At 33.6% G+C, this 15,028-nt stretch overlaps 1 protein-coding gene across 2 annotated transcripts in view; it reads left to right on the plus strand.

Annotated features, from left to right (window-relative positions):
- The window catches only part of LOC139086999 (uncharacterized), a 37,705-nt gene that overhangs the window by 15,159 nt on the left and 7,518 nt on the right, over positions 1 to 15,028 (plus strand). The window contains exon 1 of one of the 2 annotated variants that reach the window (XM_070635687.1): positions 901 to 1,444. The exons of the other annotated variant lie outside the window; for it this stretch is intronic. The gene's annotated coding sequence lies outside the window, so the exon portion shown is untranslated. Of the gene's footprint in view, positions 1 to 900; positions 1,445 to 15,028 lie in introns of those variants that run through there. 2 annotated transcript variants of the gene reach the window in all.

Raw genomic sequence — 15,028 nt, forward strand, 5'->3', positions numbered from 1 at the left:
TGGTTTCTGTTTAAAACCGGCACTATGCCAGAGTCACGCTGAATTTTGGATTGTAGCACTCCCAAATAACACAAATCGGTTAATTGATCCAAAATTTGGTACCAGACAGGTATATCTTACAAGTCCCAAGTAAGAGTTACGCCGGTTTAGGTTCAATTAATCAATCCAAAATCTGCCATCAGTCCGACGTGACTGAATGATCGATCCTAAATCCGGCAACACGAAACAACGTGACTCTAATTTGGCACAGGATTCAAACCAATCAAGTCAGAGTCACATCGACCTGGGCTCAGTTGATCAGTCCCAAATCTGGTTTCAGATCAGTGTGACCCTAGAATAATGTCGGATTTTAGTCGAATCTGACACCATGCCGAGTTACTCCAGTTAGATGCCAAATTTCTGATCGATTAAACCGATTTATGCTACTCGGAAGTGCTTAAATGTTCATAACTCGATAATTAGATGTTCGGAGATACTCTGTCATCAAATCAACAGTTACAGCACCAAAATATGATGAATGTTTTCCAACAGTATTGATGACTATTTTTTGTCTTAGCATAAAAGGAATAGTTCATATATCTTTTTGAACTAGCTAGACGCGTGCCGCCACTATAATTTACAGTTTATTTTGTTACATTTTTTCGTGTATTTACGATTTTGATTTTCATGACCTGACGAGATCTCATCAGTCAGTAAATGAGCAATATCATGCTCAAAAAAAAGCACTTGAGAGAAAATGAGAGACTCGAGTATAATGAGAGTCTATAGCCGCATATGGTCGTGGGAAAAAGCTTCAAACCGATAGTGATACTTAGCAAGTGAACATTTAACAGTACGAATAGAAAAGAAATGATTTTTGCCTTACTGACTCAGTTTCTTTCGCGCTGTTGGACTGTTGAGTTGTGTGTTTATATTAAAGGCGTGAATAATAGCTGCGAAGCCCCAAAAGCGATATAATTGAATGTCCATTAATGATCGTTAATAAGTATAAATGCACAATTGATTTTAATGCAATTTAAATTCAATTATCGAAAAATAAATAGGATATGAAGTGGAATATAATTGGTGTTTTGTGTACCTTGAAGAAATGTGAACTGTATATTATGAGAATTGTATGTGATTAACTAAAATACAACAACTTTAATGGCATCAAGTGAAAAATTAGTGAATAATTGTAACAAAAATGATTTAACGGTCAAAATAAATTTGAATATTATCAACGTTTAATAGTTGCACACCCCTCAGTGTTGTTGTGAATTCGAACAAAGAAGATCAATAAAAAAATAGTTTAATATTATTATTAGAACGACATCATTAATAATCACTAAAAATAGAAAGCCATAAACGAACAAAATCACCAAAAGAATCAAGAATTATTAGAAGAATATCAATAAATTAGCCAAAAAAAAAAAAGTGGATAAAAAATTCTTCCGCAATATTCAAGGTCTGTATTAAAAAAAATCAAAAATAGATCTGCGTTGTGACATCTTTGAGCATGGCATTTTTATGCATGGGTGTAGATGCTTTATTTTGCACAGCCAAATGATTCGATTTATAATTAGGCAAAATATTCCTTATTGTCTTATACATGCGAACGCCTTCATAGACATGATGAATATATTCCTAAATAGTTATTTACATTTTACTAAGCGGATTCATCTTGTTGACATGTGACTTAATGCTAGAGGAACTAATGTTTCTTTTATGGCAGGTCTTAAAAGAATAAAGCATGTTAATTAGTCATAAATCTATAAAAATTTATTGGACACGAAAAAAAGAATATTTTTTGACACCTTAGAAGTATTCATCATCATCGGAAATGGATGACAAGTCAATTAATATCATTCATCTGATGAGGAAATCCCCACGCAAAAAAATATTACAACGTGCTTTATAAATTAGAGAAAAATCACCTTTTAAGTTTAATTCATTTCCTAAGAATGTAATGATGCAATGAAGTTTATAAAAATATGTGTTGTTGTCGGCGACATAATCGTAATTCCATCAGATAAATATCAAATAATACAAAATAATAATGCTAGTTTGGCTTAAGATAGGCGAAAATAATAATAATTGGTAACGATTGGCATTCTTATAGTATAACAAAATGTAATGAATGGTCTTACATTTACCTTGATAAAAAAAAAACTCTATTATAATGCGAGTTGATTTTCTAGCGAGTACGAATCAAAAACATGTATACCTAAACCCGATCGGTGCATGTTGAAATGCTGTCGTCGAAGGGATGAATTGACAACATACTTAGAACTAAGTGACGTCCAAAAAAAATCTTTAGCTATTCAGATCATTGAGATCCAGAGCTGAGCTAGGGCGATTCTTAGTTAATGACAGTTTGATTAGTTAGGGTGAGTCAGACCACTGCAGTCAGTAGACCTACTATAGTGGAATCAGAACCACTTCATTGATGACGCTATTGTAACCTTATTGTCTTTGAACTCCAGAAGGAGGCTGTGAGCAGCGTTTAAATTGCATATTTACTTACTTCGCTGACAGTACAAGATCAATTGTGATCCAAGACTTCTTTTAGATGTCGTCTAAAACTAGCTCTTTCGCTGGCAACCATTTGCCAATTCCCGATTCTAAATGCAATGCTATCTCAATCGACAGCTTTGTTCCATGAGTTCTTTAGCCTTCCATGTGATTTTATGCCATCCACAAAGACCACCTTAAAGACCTTAACTTCAAAAGTCCACAGGTTTTCACTGCATATGATTCGAAAAATGACAGATGAAAAAGCTTCCCCTTTCGAGTTTCGAATTCATGACCGCTTGGTCAGTAATCATGATAGTTAGATACAGAAGTAAGAAACCGTTCTGCCACCGAGCCACTTCGACTCACTGACATCCACTCGGCAAAAACAAGTATTCCGTCACCTCGTCGTCATGGTGGCAACAAATCTGGATAAATTCTTGGGACCGAGATTTCCCGCGTAGTCTCGAAATTGGAATCCTTTAGTTCTAAGTATGCTGCCCCCTAATTGCCACGACGGCAACATTTAAATGTGTGCAGATCGGGGAATAAACACTTTGTTGGCGTTGATTTCATTTTTCCTCAACTATTGAACTTTTAAATTAAAATTTTTATATTATTATTAGCATTTTACTTTACGGTACATTAGATAGAAGACAACGATTAAGGCATAGCAATAACATTACAGAGACACAGAGGAAAAAATAAATAAAGAAACTTGTGAAATATATGTGGGTAATTAAATTTAATGATGGCGAATTATAGCGAAAAAAAATTTTTGATACAAATACGAAACGAACCTTAAGAAGTAAGAAAAAAAAATCATTATCAAACGAGGTCAAGATTTCGTGTAATGTACTATACTACCTGCGAATTGACTTAGACTTTAACATGCAACATTGACCTTGAGAAATTGTTTATAAAATAGAGACATGTAATAGCTCTTATTTGACAGTACTCAATTACACTTAATGTGGCGAGAGATTTTTTTCGTGTATGCTTAACATGCTGACATGTTTCGGATGTTTGCTAAAAAAATAGAAAGAACTTAGGCCCAACCCAAAAGCATTTTTATATTCTACAGACAAGTTAAATATTGGAACAAAAATGAAATCAAGGATTTATTAGTAAGGTTCACGCAGGTGATTGACTCTGAAAGGAAATTAGAACTCATGCACAATATTTGACCATAATTTCCATTCTGTTGACAAGTGTCATAAACGGAAATCTAACTTATCGATTTTAATGACTTAACAAACTGATTTTAAGTGCATAACTTGAACTTCCATAAATAAAATTACGAAATTCACTTCTATCTTATCCAAGAAACTGCTTAGAATTTGGACCAAAACTGGTATAACAAGAGCATACGTGACCTAGATGCATGCATGATATATATTATCTGTACAGGTGTCAAAATTTTCTTTATTTTATCATAATATCTGTGTATAAGCACCACGAAGTTCATGGTTTGAATTTATTGACTGTATAGGAACTTGGAATTCATTATGGAATTTTGAATAAATATGTAGAATCAACATCGAAACTTAAGAAAACAATGGTAATAAATCAGGAATATACTTACATACTTACTTATTTACTTACCGTATAGAACAGCTGAGATCTATGGTCTTTCTTAATTGACATCAAATTGGCATCTAAAACGAGCTCTATTGCTGATTGCCCTTTGCCAATTGTCAATACCAAATGCAACACTGTCTGTATCAACATTCTAATTTCAAGAATCAGGAATATACAGATTGTGTTCTCCCGAACAGCACAAGCCGCGTAATCAAATCAGAATCCGACACCAATCCGACTAGATTCTGGCATGATGACGGATTCGAGAATCTAACACCAAGTCTGTGTCATGCTGAGCTGGAGTCAGATTTTTGGTCGATTAACCGATTCGTGCTATTTGGGACGAATCATATAGTTACTATTCAAAAAGGAACTATTCAAATAACTCCTTCCTTGTTATAATGCACAGCAATAGATATACATACATTTTAAATGGAGTTTAATTATCTTAATGATTTTAATGATAATCGATGGTTACAAGACGTGATAATTAAAGATTTGTATAGCAATTTCCTGCCACTTATAACAGCTATTAGTATTTCACTTTCTTAAAATTATACAGCCAATACATCACAACATGAGAATATGTAAATTCATTCTCATGACTAGCTTTAGAACAGGATCCAGTGACTAAACGTTTTTTAAGGTATTAGAGTCTCCCGTGACACATTCAAGTGATTAATGGCCTAAACCTGAATTGAATAACTGAGTTCAGTTCCAGTGTAAAAGTTTGACCTTTGAATTCTTGATGCACCTAATTCTAATAGCCATAAAAGGATATTAATTACGCCCAATCATCAATTAATCAATAGCAGCTAATGAGAGGATTTATACAGCATCATCATCAACATTGATTAAATTAAATTACTTCTCATTATTCATTATTAAATCAAGTGATGAAATGGAAATTCATCAATTTGACATTAATCCGTCCTCACCTCTCTTTCCTCATATTGAGGAGTAGCCATTAATTTATGGGTAATGTCGGAATAGATCTTGTCATGTAATTAACAGCTCTCAACTGAATTTGTAACAAGTATGTCTCCCTTTAGCAACAAAAAAGCTGCATTGTAAACAGCTGACAATCAAGTCTGATGAGATGCAAAAAAATGTGTTCTCATAGCATTTAATTGAATTCTTTTGAGTGACGATGCGTTGTAACAGACATCATATAACAATAGAATTGTTTTTTCATTAAAAATAAGGTGATGATGTCGTTTGGTGATCTCATGATGCTTTAATTCTAAGATTAATTGATTCTGTTGTAACTTTATTCTTATTTTATTTCGATTTATGATTAATAATTATTGAAATTACAAAAGATTATTGGAAATAATGATGAATGGGGTTATACACGAGTCACATTGATTTAAGACTAAGATATATCCGTAAGGAATTCTCGGGAATGCAATTTAACACGTTTTAAGTAAATAAGCAGCTTTGTGAGGTTTTTTGATCAGAGTTGCTGATAATAAAAGGTATTTGGGATTTAACAATGTATTGCTGAATTTAATGCAACTTTGTATTTGCTTTGACTGCTTTTGGGATAACCCCAAGACCTCTTTGTTCGTGAGTATAGATTAAGCTATTTTCATACCGACACAATATACTTTGTAATCATACTCATAAGGCACATGGTGTAGAAAAGGTAAAATGTCTAGCTCCAGATCGGCGTGGTTCCCACCTATGGACAGACCGATCGGTTACAATCTATAGTCCAAACTTACGCCGAGGCGGTGGGATTCTTGAGGTGTATTTTTCGTCTTTTCTAAAATGTTTGGTCACTTTCTAAGGCGTTTTCTAAGACTTCCGGGTCACAAATCCGAGGAACCAAAAATACGTTAGAACATGACACGAATTGGACATTAAGTAGTTATAGCTTATTTTTGCACAATCAGGAATAGATCGACTTCTGATGAGAATCGAACTCAATTCCTCACAAAAGATAAGATTACGAGGTTTTGGTCGGTTTCTTAACAATTTGTCCATAGAGTCCTAACTCTAGTACCTACAATCTAGCCTACATATTACTCGATATTCCAAATTCTACTCTAATCCAGTCGTGGGCAGCCTTTTTTTCGCGACACCTTGGAAGTACCTTGGTGGTAACCCTTGACCGAAATCCTACACAGTATGAAATTCATGAAATTTCAAAAAACATTTTGCTGCACACTAGGGTGCCGCGGCACATAGATTGCCAACCCCTGCTATAATCCAACACCAAAATACCCTCAAAATCTTCATATAAATCATTTCCCTAAAGTGTTAACTCAAGTGGTGTATCTCTTACAATCCGCGATGAGTCATTGACCTCTCATACTTTAATCTTATACTACATTCAGTTCAGTCAATCACGAGTATCGAAAAAATATGTAAGCAAACATTATGTAATGCTCAAAACAAAGTCGAGCATAAATCGAAAGCAACAAAAAACGATTATCTGCGTATTAGTAGGTGAACAGCATATTTTTTTTTGTGTAAAGCTGTTTTCCTTCTTCGTGAGTCGCTAAAAATCTTTCTTCTTACATATTTTTATATATTTATCTTTCTCGCGCGCCAACAACGTTGTTGCCGTTTATTGCCTGCACTGTGCATTCTGTGAAATGCAATGTTACAATTTTATTATTCGTCTTATTGCTACTTGGCAGTGTTGGCTCTGTTGGTTATGTACATATTGTACAGGCAAAGTATTATTATTGTATATGATTTCAGATTGGATTACGTATTCCATTACTAAGTGCACAATGAGAGCAAAGTCAACGGTGGAGAAAAAAAAGACAACGTTTCGGAGGTCTTTACTGTTACCATTGAGAATGCCTTAATGTTGGTCAACAGTTTTATGAACGAATTTTTCTTAAAAAATCGATCAATCATTCATGAAATTTCGTGATGATCGAGTTCCATTTAGGTACAATTTTTAATTGAAATTTGTCATGATATTGGAAATTAATTGGCATCAATAGACTGTTTCCTAATAAATTAAAGGTATTTAGTGTCTGCTTGATACTTTTTTTTGCAATAGATTCATGATTTTAGCAAGATTTTGGGCAAATTTCTTCCATATTTGGATTATTGTTAAGAAGAGTTTTGATCATGAAAGATCTATGGAAGAATGGTCAATGCTAGACACGTTGGAGCTATTTGAAGTGTTGATCTGACAGAAAAAGTGTAAATTCCAAATAACGGATCCCGAGTGGGACTCGAACCCACGTTCAAGATTCCCGGTCATATGCTTCTAACACATTTTCTGGAATTCACTTCCAACATGAAATTACTTACTTCCTTGGCTGGGGCACACGAGGGCCCATTGCCGCGCGTAGGGAATGCAAAAGACAGCTCTATCCTTCGAAACCTTCTGCCAATTCGGGATATTAAGGACTCTAGCATTCTTTTCAACACGCCCAATCCAGGAATTCTTCGAAACCCTATTTTAAAATCACTAAAGCTAATGAGGATAGGAAGTAATAACTTCTAGACAACACTTCTAAATTCTAGATTCGTCCACAAAATTTTGCCGTTAAAAGACAAACATTTACCAAATTATGGCATGACCTGCTTCGTAAATCGGCAAATAACTCTATGGACAAATGTGAAAAATAGCCAAAATAAACACAAATATTGGTCAACCAATCGCAAACTTTACTAAACATCGTAAATTTCCAACGCAAAAGCAATATTTTAGAATATCCACTAATCTGTTGAAAAACAATAAATAATTCTTAGTCAGCTTTACAAAAACGTCGATAAAATTCAATAAGAGTCAATATATCCATAAAGAGTTCGTTTCAAAAAGAATAAGAATGATCAGAAATAAGTCATGAAGCAGTGTTGTCTAAACTTTTTTGTGGAACGGTACACTTTTGTGAAATGTCAATGTTGGGACAGAATCACAAGTTTGATTGGATTCCAGATATTCTGAATCTCTAAAAGCTACTAAGTACAGAACAGTGATGTAGGAATGTCAGCTTAAAGTGCGGACAGAGAATTTGTACAAACTAGGAGACATAGCCAGCAACAGAATCAGATGGAAAGCATTTTGTTGTTGTCTAAATAAACTTTGGTGGTAAACCGCGACCAAAACCGCACACGTCATACGGTTCATGGCATTTTCAAAAAAATTCTACCACACACTTTTGTATCACAGCACAAAGCTTAAACAACACATCCATAAAAGACCATTAATAATTTATTCAATTATATGTCCTCCAAGTAGCAATCCCTTGTCGTTGATATTCCTTTTATAAGCACAACCTCAAAAAAATGATAAATTATTGCAGAGTGCTCGAGCACGGGTCGAGTTACTCTATGTACTCTAGAAAGCCACATATAAATTGAAACAATAAAGAAACAAAAATGCCTTATTCATTCATTCATACAATACCACAAAAGCGATTTGGTTTGAGGAGTGTCTGAATGTAAGCAACAAGAATCAATTGCGCTGGTGTTTTTAATCGCAAGCGACCAGAGATCAAGAGAATGTTACAATTTTAAATGTTAGACGATAGGTAGTTGTAATCTTGAGGCGATTTATTTGATGGTGGTGTGGTATGGTATAGGTATTCCTTACTAGTATGATAAAGGTGCATCAGTGGTGCAATATAATAGGACGATGGGACAGTATTGATCCAGCATTGATATATTACAGTAGTACGATATTGATACACCAATGGTACGGTACAGGTGGAACGGTAATAATGCAACACTGGAACACCACGTTGCACCATTGGTTCACCAGATGTTGCAACAATGATACACCACACGTTGTACTATTGGTACAACACACGTTGCAACATTAGTACACCACACGTTGCAACATTGGTACACTACACGTTGCACCATTGGTTCGCCACACGTTGTACCATTGGTACACCACATGTTGCGCCATTGGTACACGACGTTGCAAAATTGGTACACCACGTGTCTCCATTAATACACCAAGTTGCAACGCTGGTACACCACGTTGCACTACTGATACACCACGTTGCACCACTGTCACACCAAGTTGCACTAATACTGTGCCATCGTACCGTATCACCATCGTCCTCTCATTAATTTAAATGCACTTAATTCTTATTATTAATTAAAAAAAAATTAATTCATAAAGATCGATTTTATCTCATACTCGATGTCATAATAGTTTAAAAAAATTTGTTTAACATGTTACATAATTCTCTCAATTTTGTTAATATTTCAATGTCCCGCAGTCCATAAAATGTAAACATTATCCAATTAATCTTTGCCGCACAAAATGTTTACAAAAAAGAGAGATAAAAGGTGAATGAAATGCTTACGCACCTGAATGAAAGGTTATGAGATCAAAACAACGTGAAATGTGAATTAAATTAAGGTGATTTAAGTTGCAATTTTACGGTATTTTTAAGATCGAAAAGAGGTTTTTGACTTGTTTTTATGTGCTTTCACTGCTGTAGACGCTTGACTGTTCAATTAACATTTTTTATGTCTGCGCGAAAAATCGACGAAGATTTTTTTATTTTAACGGAATTTGATTTTCTTCCATTTATATCACAATTATTTGTTTCCTTAAAAAGCTTACAAATTTAATTGAATCAGCCGTGATTAAAAGCATGAAAAAATTACAATTTCTTGTTCAATCAAACGTGTAAAACTTCCGATTTTAAAGTCAGACAATGGTGAACTTTACGTTTGGTTTGAGATCATTGTTCTATTGGAGGTCTATTGATTCTGTTACATTTTTTTCTTGTTATGTTCATTACTTCCGTTTAATGACTATCAAAAATTGTTTCTTGGAGACTGTGGAAAAAGACAAACAATGGAAATTGGAGCCAAAATAACAATAATCATTAATGTTGGCACGTTTTTGGGATATATTTTCTCACTTACTTACTTACAGTAATTATGTTTCTTTGTGGAACTTGATTACTTACTTCGATGGCCGTACGTATCAATTGTGATCCATGGTCTCTCTTAGTTTGCGTCTGAAGCTGGCTCTATCGCTTGCTGCCCTTTGTCAATTACCGATGTTAAGTGCTATACTATCTCTAACGAAAGCGTCTTTCCATGTGGAGATTAGGTTACAATTAAAGGTTTTCCATCTGATTCTATTGCTGACTTTGTCACTTAGTTTGCACAAAGCAAATATTCAATATTGAGAATATTTAAATAAGATGGATTCTAGAATTTAATCAGTTTTATTTAAGGTTTGCTCAGAAAACTTGCAGTTGCTCAGCAAATCCAAGACTCTAGCTCTTAGGCGAATCTTAATTTTATCCTGCTTTCATTCGAACTTTGAAAAATCACTCTCGAAAACTTACTAAATGACTTTTTGATTCCGACTCGGAACAAACTTAAATATTATAATTAATCATAAATCAAAAGTACCTATTTAACGAGTTATTGTCTCTGTGATAGCTGCGCTAAATGATTCTGATGTTACGCATTTGAAATATTCTCGAGATAGTCCAAGGATTCGGTCAATTCGGATTAAGTGAAGCCAGTGAATGTTCCAGATTACGTTGGGCTCCGGAAAAAGAGTAGGGCAGGTCGGTTTTTGGGGAAGTAAAAAACTTATATTTGCTAGAGTTGCTTTTAAATTTGAGCTATGTAGGACAAACTTTAAAGTCTGCGATAAAAGAGCTGAAAGTCGATTCGAATATTCAATGAAGTCGAGTCGACTTTTCCATAAAAAATCAAAATTGTCTTGGAATTCTGACAAATAAACAAGGTTTTTGAACTCTTACTCATTTAAACGATGATACCAACCATTCAGTCTCCAAAAACATCATTAACAATACAAAAACCAAAACAATAACTGTTTATATTGAGCGGTTAAAACTTAAACAAGCAAGCACTCAAGAAGAAATCGATTGTTTGTCAATGAACAAAAAAAAAAAGAGAAGCAGCAACAAAAATAGCGTTAAAATCTATTACGTGAATTACAACTTAATTGATTTTGCATCGAAAAATATTTTTAATAATTGGAAATCATGCGCAAATAGTCGAAAAAAAAGTGGTGCAACAACTTCATGTTTATACCAGACTTGCGTCATTTCATTTCGAAAAAATTCGAAATTAGTTCGAAAATATTCGAAATTGATTGCGAAAATTCAAAAAATATTTTACCGTTGATATAAATGTAAACAACGAAAAATATTTTTCAAAAATTATCAGTTCTTTTCATGAAATTCCATGAAGTTACGACTCAAATTATCATTGATATCATTGCTCATTTGAAAGAAAACAGTTACATGCATCAGAATTTGAATAAATATTGATTTTTTGTTTGTAACGTATTTTTTGAATTTAAAAATTTTCAACGGTCATTTATTTTTTAAAAATATAGTTTTCATCCCCGTTTTTTCTTTCAAATAATAACGATCAATATTTGAAATGACGCTAGTCTGGTTTATACATTGAATTCATCCGTAACTCCAGTTAACAAAGAACAACAAAACAATTTTTGAGATTCGAATGTGCTTTTATGGGCTACAAAAAATATTGAATTGAGACAGCTCAATTAATTCCAATTATTCATAATTTTTAATCCATCTGTAATTGTTTTTTTGTGTACGGGAAAGTAGCGACCAAAATATTTATGACAATAAGCAGATTAAATTGACATTCAATGAGATGAATTTGTACAGATTATACACGAGAAATACTTTCATACAATATGTTGATGACCATCAAAAGAAATGCTTGCTAATAATAACCTGATTCAGCTATTAAAGACCATTTTAATTAACTTGTTATGCTTTTTCAATGTCAATTGATGATTATATGGGAAAATAAAGTGTTTATTTTTAAATTTGATGCTGTTGAGCTTTATGTATGGACTGATGAGATGTAAGTGGCCTGATTCAGAGGCATGTAATTTCTTGGGTTAATTACTTTATATTGCTTAGTTCATTTAAAAAATTGCTTGCTGTAAGTTTTAGTATCCCGAATTGCACAACATATTCGCAAACGCAGTGGTGAGCAACCTTTTTCACGACACACCTTGTTGGTAAGCCCAAAGGGTTGCTGCTTCCTACTGGAAGTTGTCCACTACTGCCCTTGAACACCTCTTCTTCGTCACATCAACAGTAAGATGCGTTATGCCATGATGGCACCGTGACGACTAATTTTGATGGTGATAAAGGTGATTCGCTGCAATGTGTGACTTTCATCTACAATATATTTTGAGAATTCAAGCATCACCACTTTATATCTTAATAGTTGATTTTGAGGCAATGCATCTAGATGATTTGTTTCGACTTTTTGTTAATAATTGCGATTGATTTTCAACACGTCATAATTTGCAAGTCTAAAGATATATTAATTCAATGGATCTTAAATAATTTATGTCTAGTGTGCCTCGTTGGTATGACCTAGTTAATGAGTGGATCTAAGTTGGTAACACAAACCTAGTTGGTGTGACTAGAAATAGTAAGTAATGACTCAAATTTGTCATACACTTCTCTGGGATCGAACCAGAATCGTTAACATAGAGGGCCGACACTCTACCATTCGGCCACCGCTGTTAGTTTTTGGCGTATTCTTAGTTTTATTTTTTGCATGTTTTAAGGAATTTCATGCAAAATCCGAGTCGACTTTCAACTTTGAGGTTAACTAACACGCTATTTTGTAATATGCTCTTAAGTATTTGTACAAGACTCGTTGGCTAACGTTTACTAAGAAAGATAAAAATCCTTAATCCTCAACATCGCTAAACTTCAAGATTATCTTCATTAAAACAAAAATTCTCATTGCAATGTCCTCAACTAATTTAATTAATAATTTAAAAGACACAACATACAAGCTATAATTTAGATCAAGTCCAAAAACAAACAACATTTGTCAACAGCATATATCCAATATAATCTTAATTCAATCTATTAATCCTAATATTGTCATGTTTTCTTAATTCAAAATAGCTTTTAATTTTAGTAACGTTGACAATTATTTAAGGCATTAATTTGCTATAATCTTCGATACAATTTAATTTAATTACGCATGTATTTTTAATAATAACTGCATGCTAAAATCAATTTTAAGCGTCTTATAAATTAATGGGATTTTTATAATTTACATTTTACGCTTTTAATTATTTTTACACGTCGTATAATTGTGGTCACATATTTAATTAGATTCTGTAACAAGCAAAACAGCCAGTCAGCCAATCCTTTAAAGTCAGTGTGAATAGAATTTTTAATTTTTTAAATAATTTTAATAATTAATAAGGAGCATTTAAGAATTTAATTTGTTTTTTTTTGTTGTAAGGTCATTTTTGACATTGTGAGACTTTGTCGCATGTCTAGAGAAATTAGCAATCGATGATAAATTGTAGTCACATTTTGATGTATTGACAGCATCCATTAGTGATTGATCTATCTGACATTTTATCAATAAGAATTAATGTATCGATGTAAAGTTTTTGTGACTTGTGTCATTTTATCTTTAAAATCGTGGACATTTTAAATCCCTTGAGTATAGTTTGAGTAGTGAAGGAAGTCAATAATTGGAAGTAGTGAAGGAATCGAGTTTTATAAGACAATAATAAAATTGATTATTCGGGTGCAATACTTACTTACTTACTTCGCTTGCTGGTCAGATCAATTTTGATACATGGCCTCTCTTGTCCATGGATGTCTGGTGCTTTAATTTCTGAGATATGTGTTGTCAATGAAGTCATTCTGTAATGTTCCGCTTGTCGGCAATTAAATCCAAAGCATGTTCTCGATTTGAGAACATGATCAGCATGGAAATTGATATCAGATAAGAAATGACTTGGCGGCTCAACGTTGTCGATCTTTAGAACTCACCCGAGTGGCATGCAATATGACGTGTTTTATGTCACAAAAAATGGGGGTAAATCAGCTATGTCGCAAAGGCAACATAGCCTGAATAGCACAAGTCAGTTCATCGATACAAAAATGTGCACCATGCCGGGATGAATAGCATGGTGTAGAGCACGAAGTCGATTCGACTTTAAACAAAATTTTAGTATCTGGCATGGTACCGGTCTTAAGCCAAATTATTGATCGATTAGACGATTTGTGCTATTGTACTATTCAACAGGCAAAGAACATGCTTTCGAGCGCGTACTCATCTTAAATCTTACAGCTGACACAAAGGAGCTCTAATCATCACGTTATGCTGCTCGGGTCAATTATTACACAATGACCCAGAAACCATGTATACAAACAGTAATGTCATAAAAGGATTGGTTCAAATCCCACAATAATCTGTATAAACTGCTGAACGTTGATTGACTTAATTGATTGATTCTCAATTTGTACTTTGATCCACTATGATCGATTAGAAACTCAGTCTTATTTCCTTTTGATATAAAAATCCATAAAACATAAAAATTCATTAATAATACAGTAAGAGTGATAGAAAACAAAGCAGTCCAAGATTCCCATCATTAGCAAAATTTACTTTACCAAGATCAACTTTCATCTTGTAATTATTTACAACATTCCATTTAATTTCTCCTCATTAATCGCTTCTTTATGGACAAAAAAAAGACCCTTATAGTCTTAATTCATTATGATTAGTCGAGTCAGCCGTCATAATCGTGAGAAAATACTTCACATTTCAAGCAATATCAAGTAGAAAATCTAATCAGTAAGTCAGTGGTGGACAACCTGCGTGCTGCGGCACAATAGACATGCTATGCACAGAATGGCAAGTGGGGATTTGGTCTAGACTTACCAGAAAAGTATGCCGCGAAAAGAAAAAGGTTGTCCACCACTGCAGTAAATGTACCAAGCAGGTGAGAAAGAAAAGAGGAAAAAAAATTCCGTTAAAAGTAAAAGTGTTTGCAGCTTAGAATATTAATCATGCATAAATAACCATTAAATACGTATTTAACAGTCATTCAATCACCACAAAACTTTAAAACTTGCTGGTAATGACCGTAAGAAAATGTGAATTTAAACAAAGAAGAAGAAGTTAAGGCAAAGCAACGTTGCTTTTGTCGTTTGTCCATTAC

This window comes from Chironomus tepperi, unplaced genomic scaffold (genome assembly GCF_022539635.2).
Source record: "Chironomus tepperi strain 1889 unplaced genomic scaffold, CSIRO-AGI_Ctep_v1 contig_93, whole genome shotgun sequence".
Taxonomy (NCBI): domain Eukaryota; kingdom Metazoa; phylum Arthropoda; class Insecta; order Diptera; family Chironomidae; genus Chironomus; species Chironomus tepperi.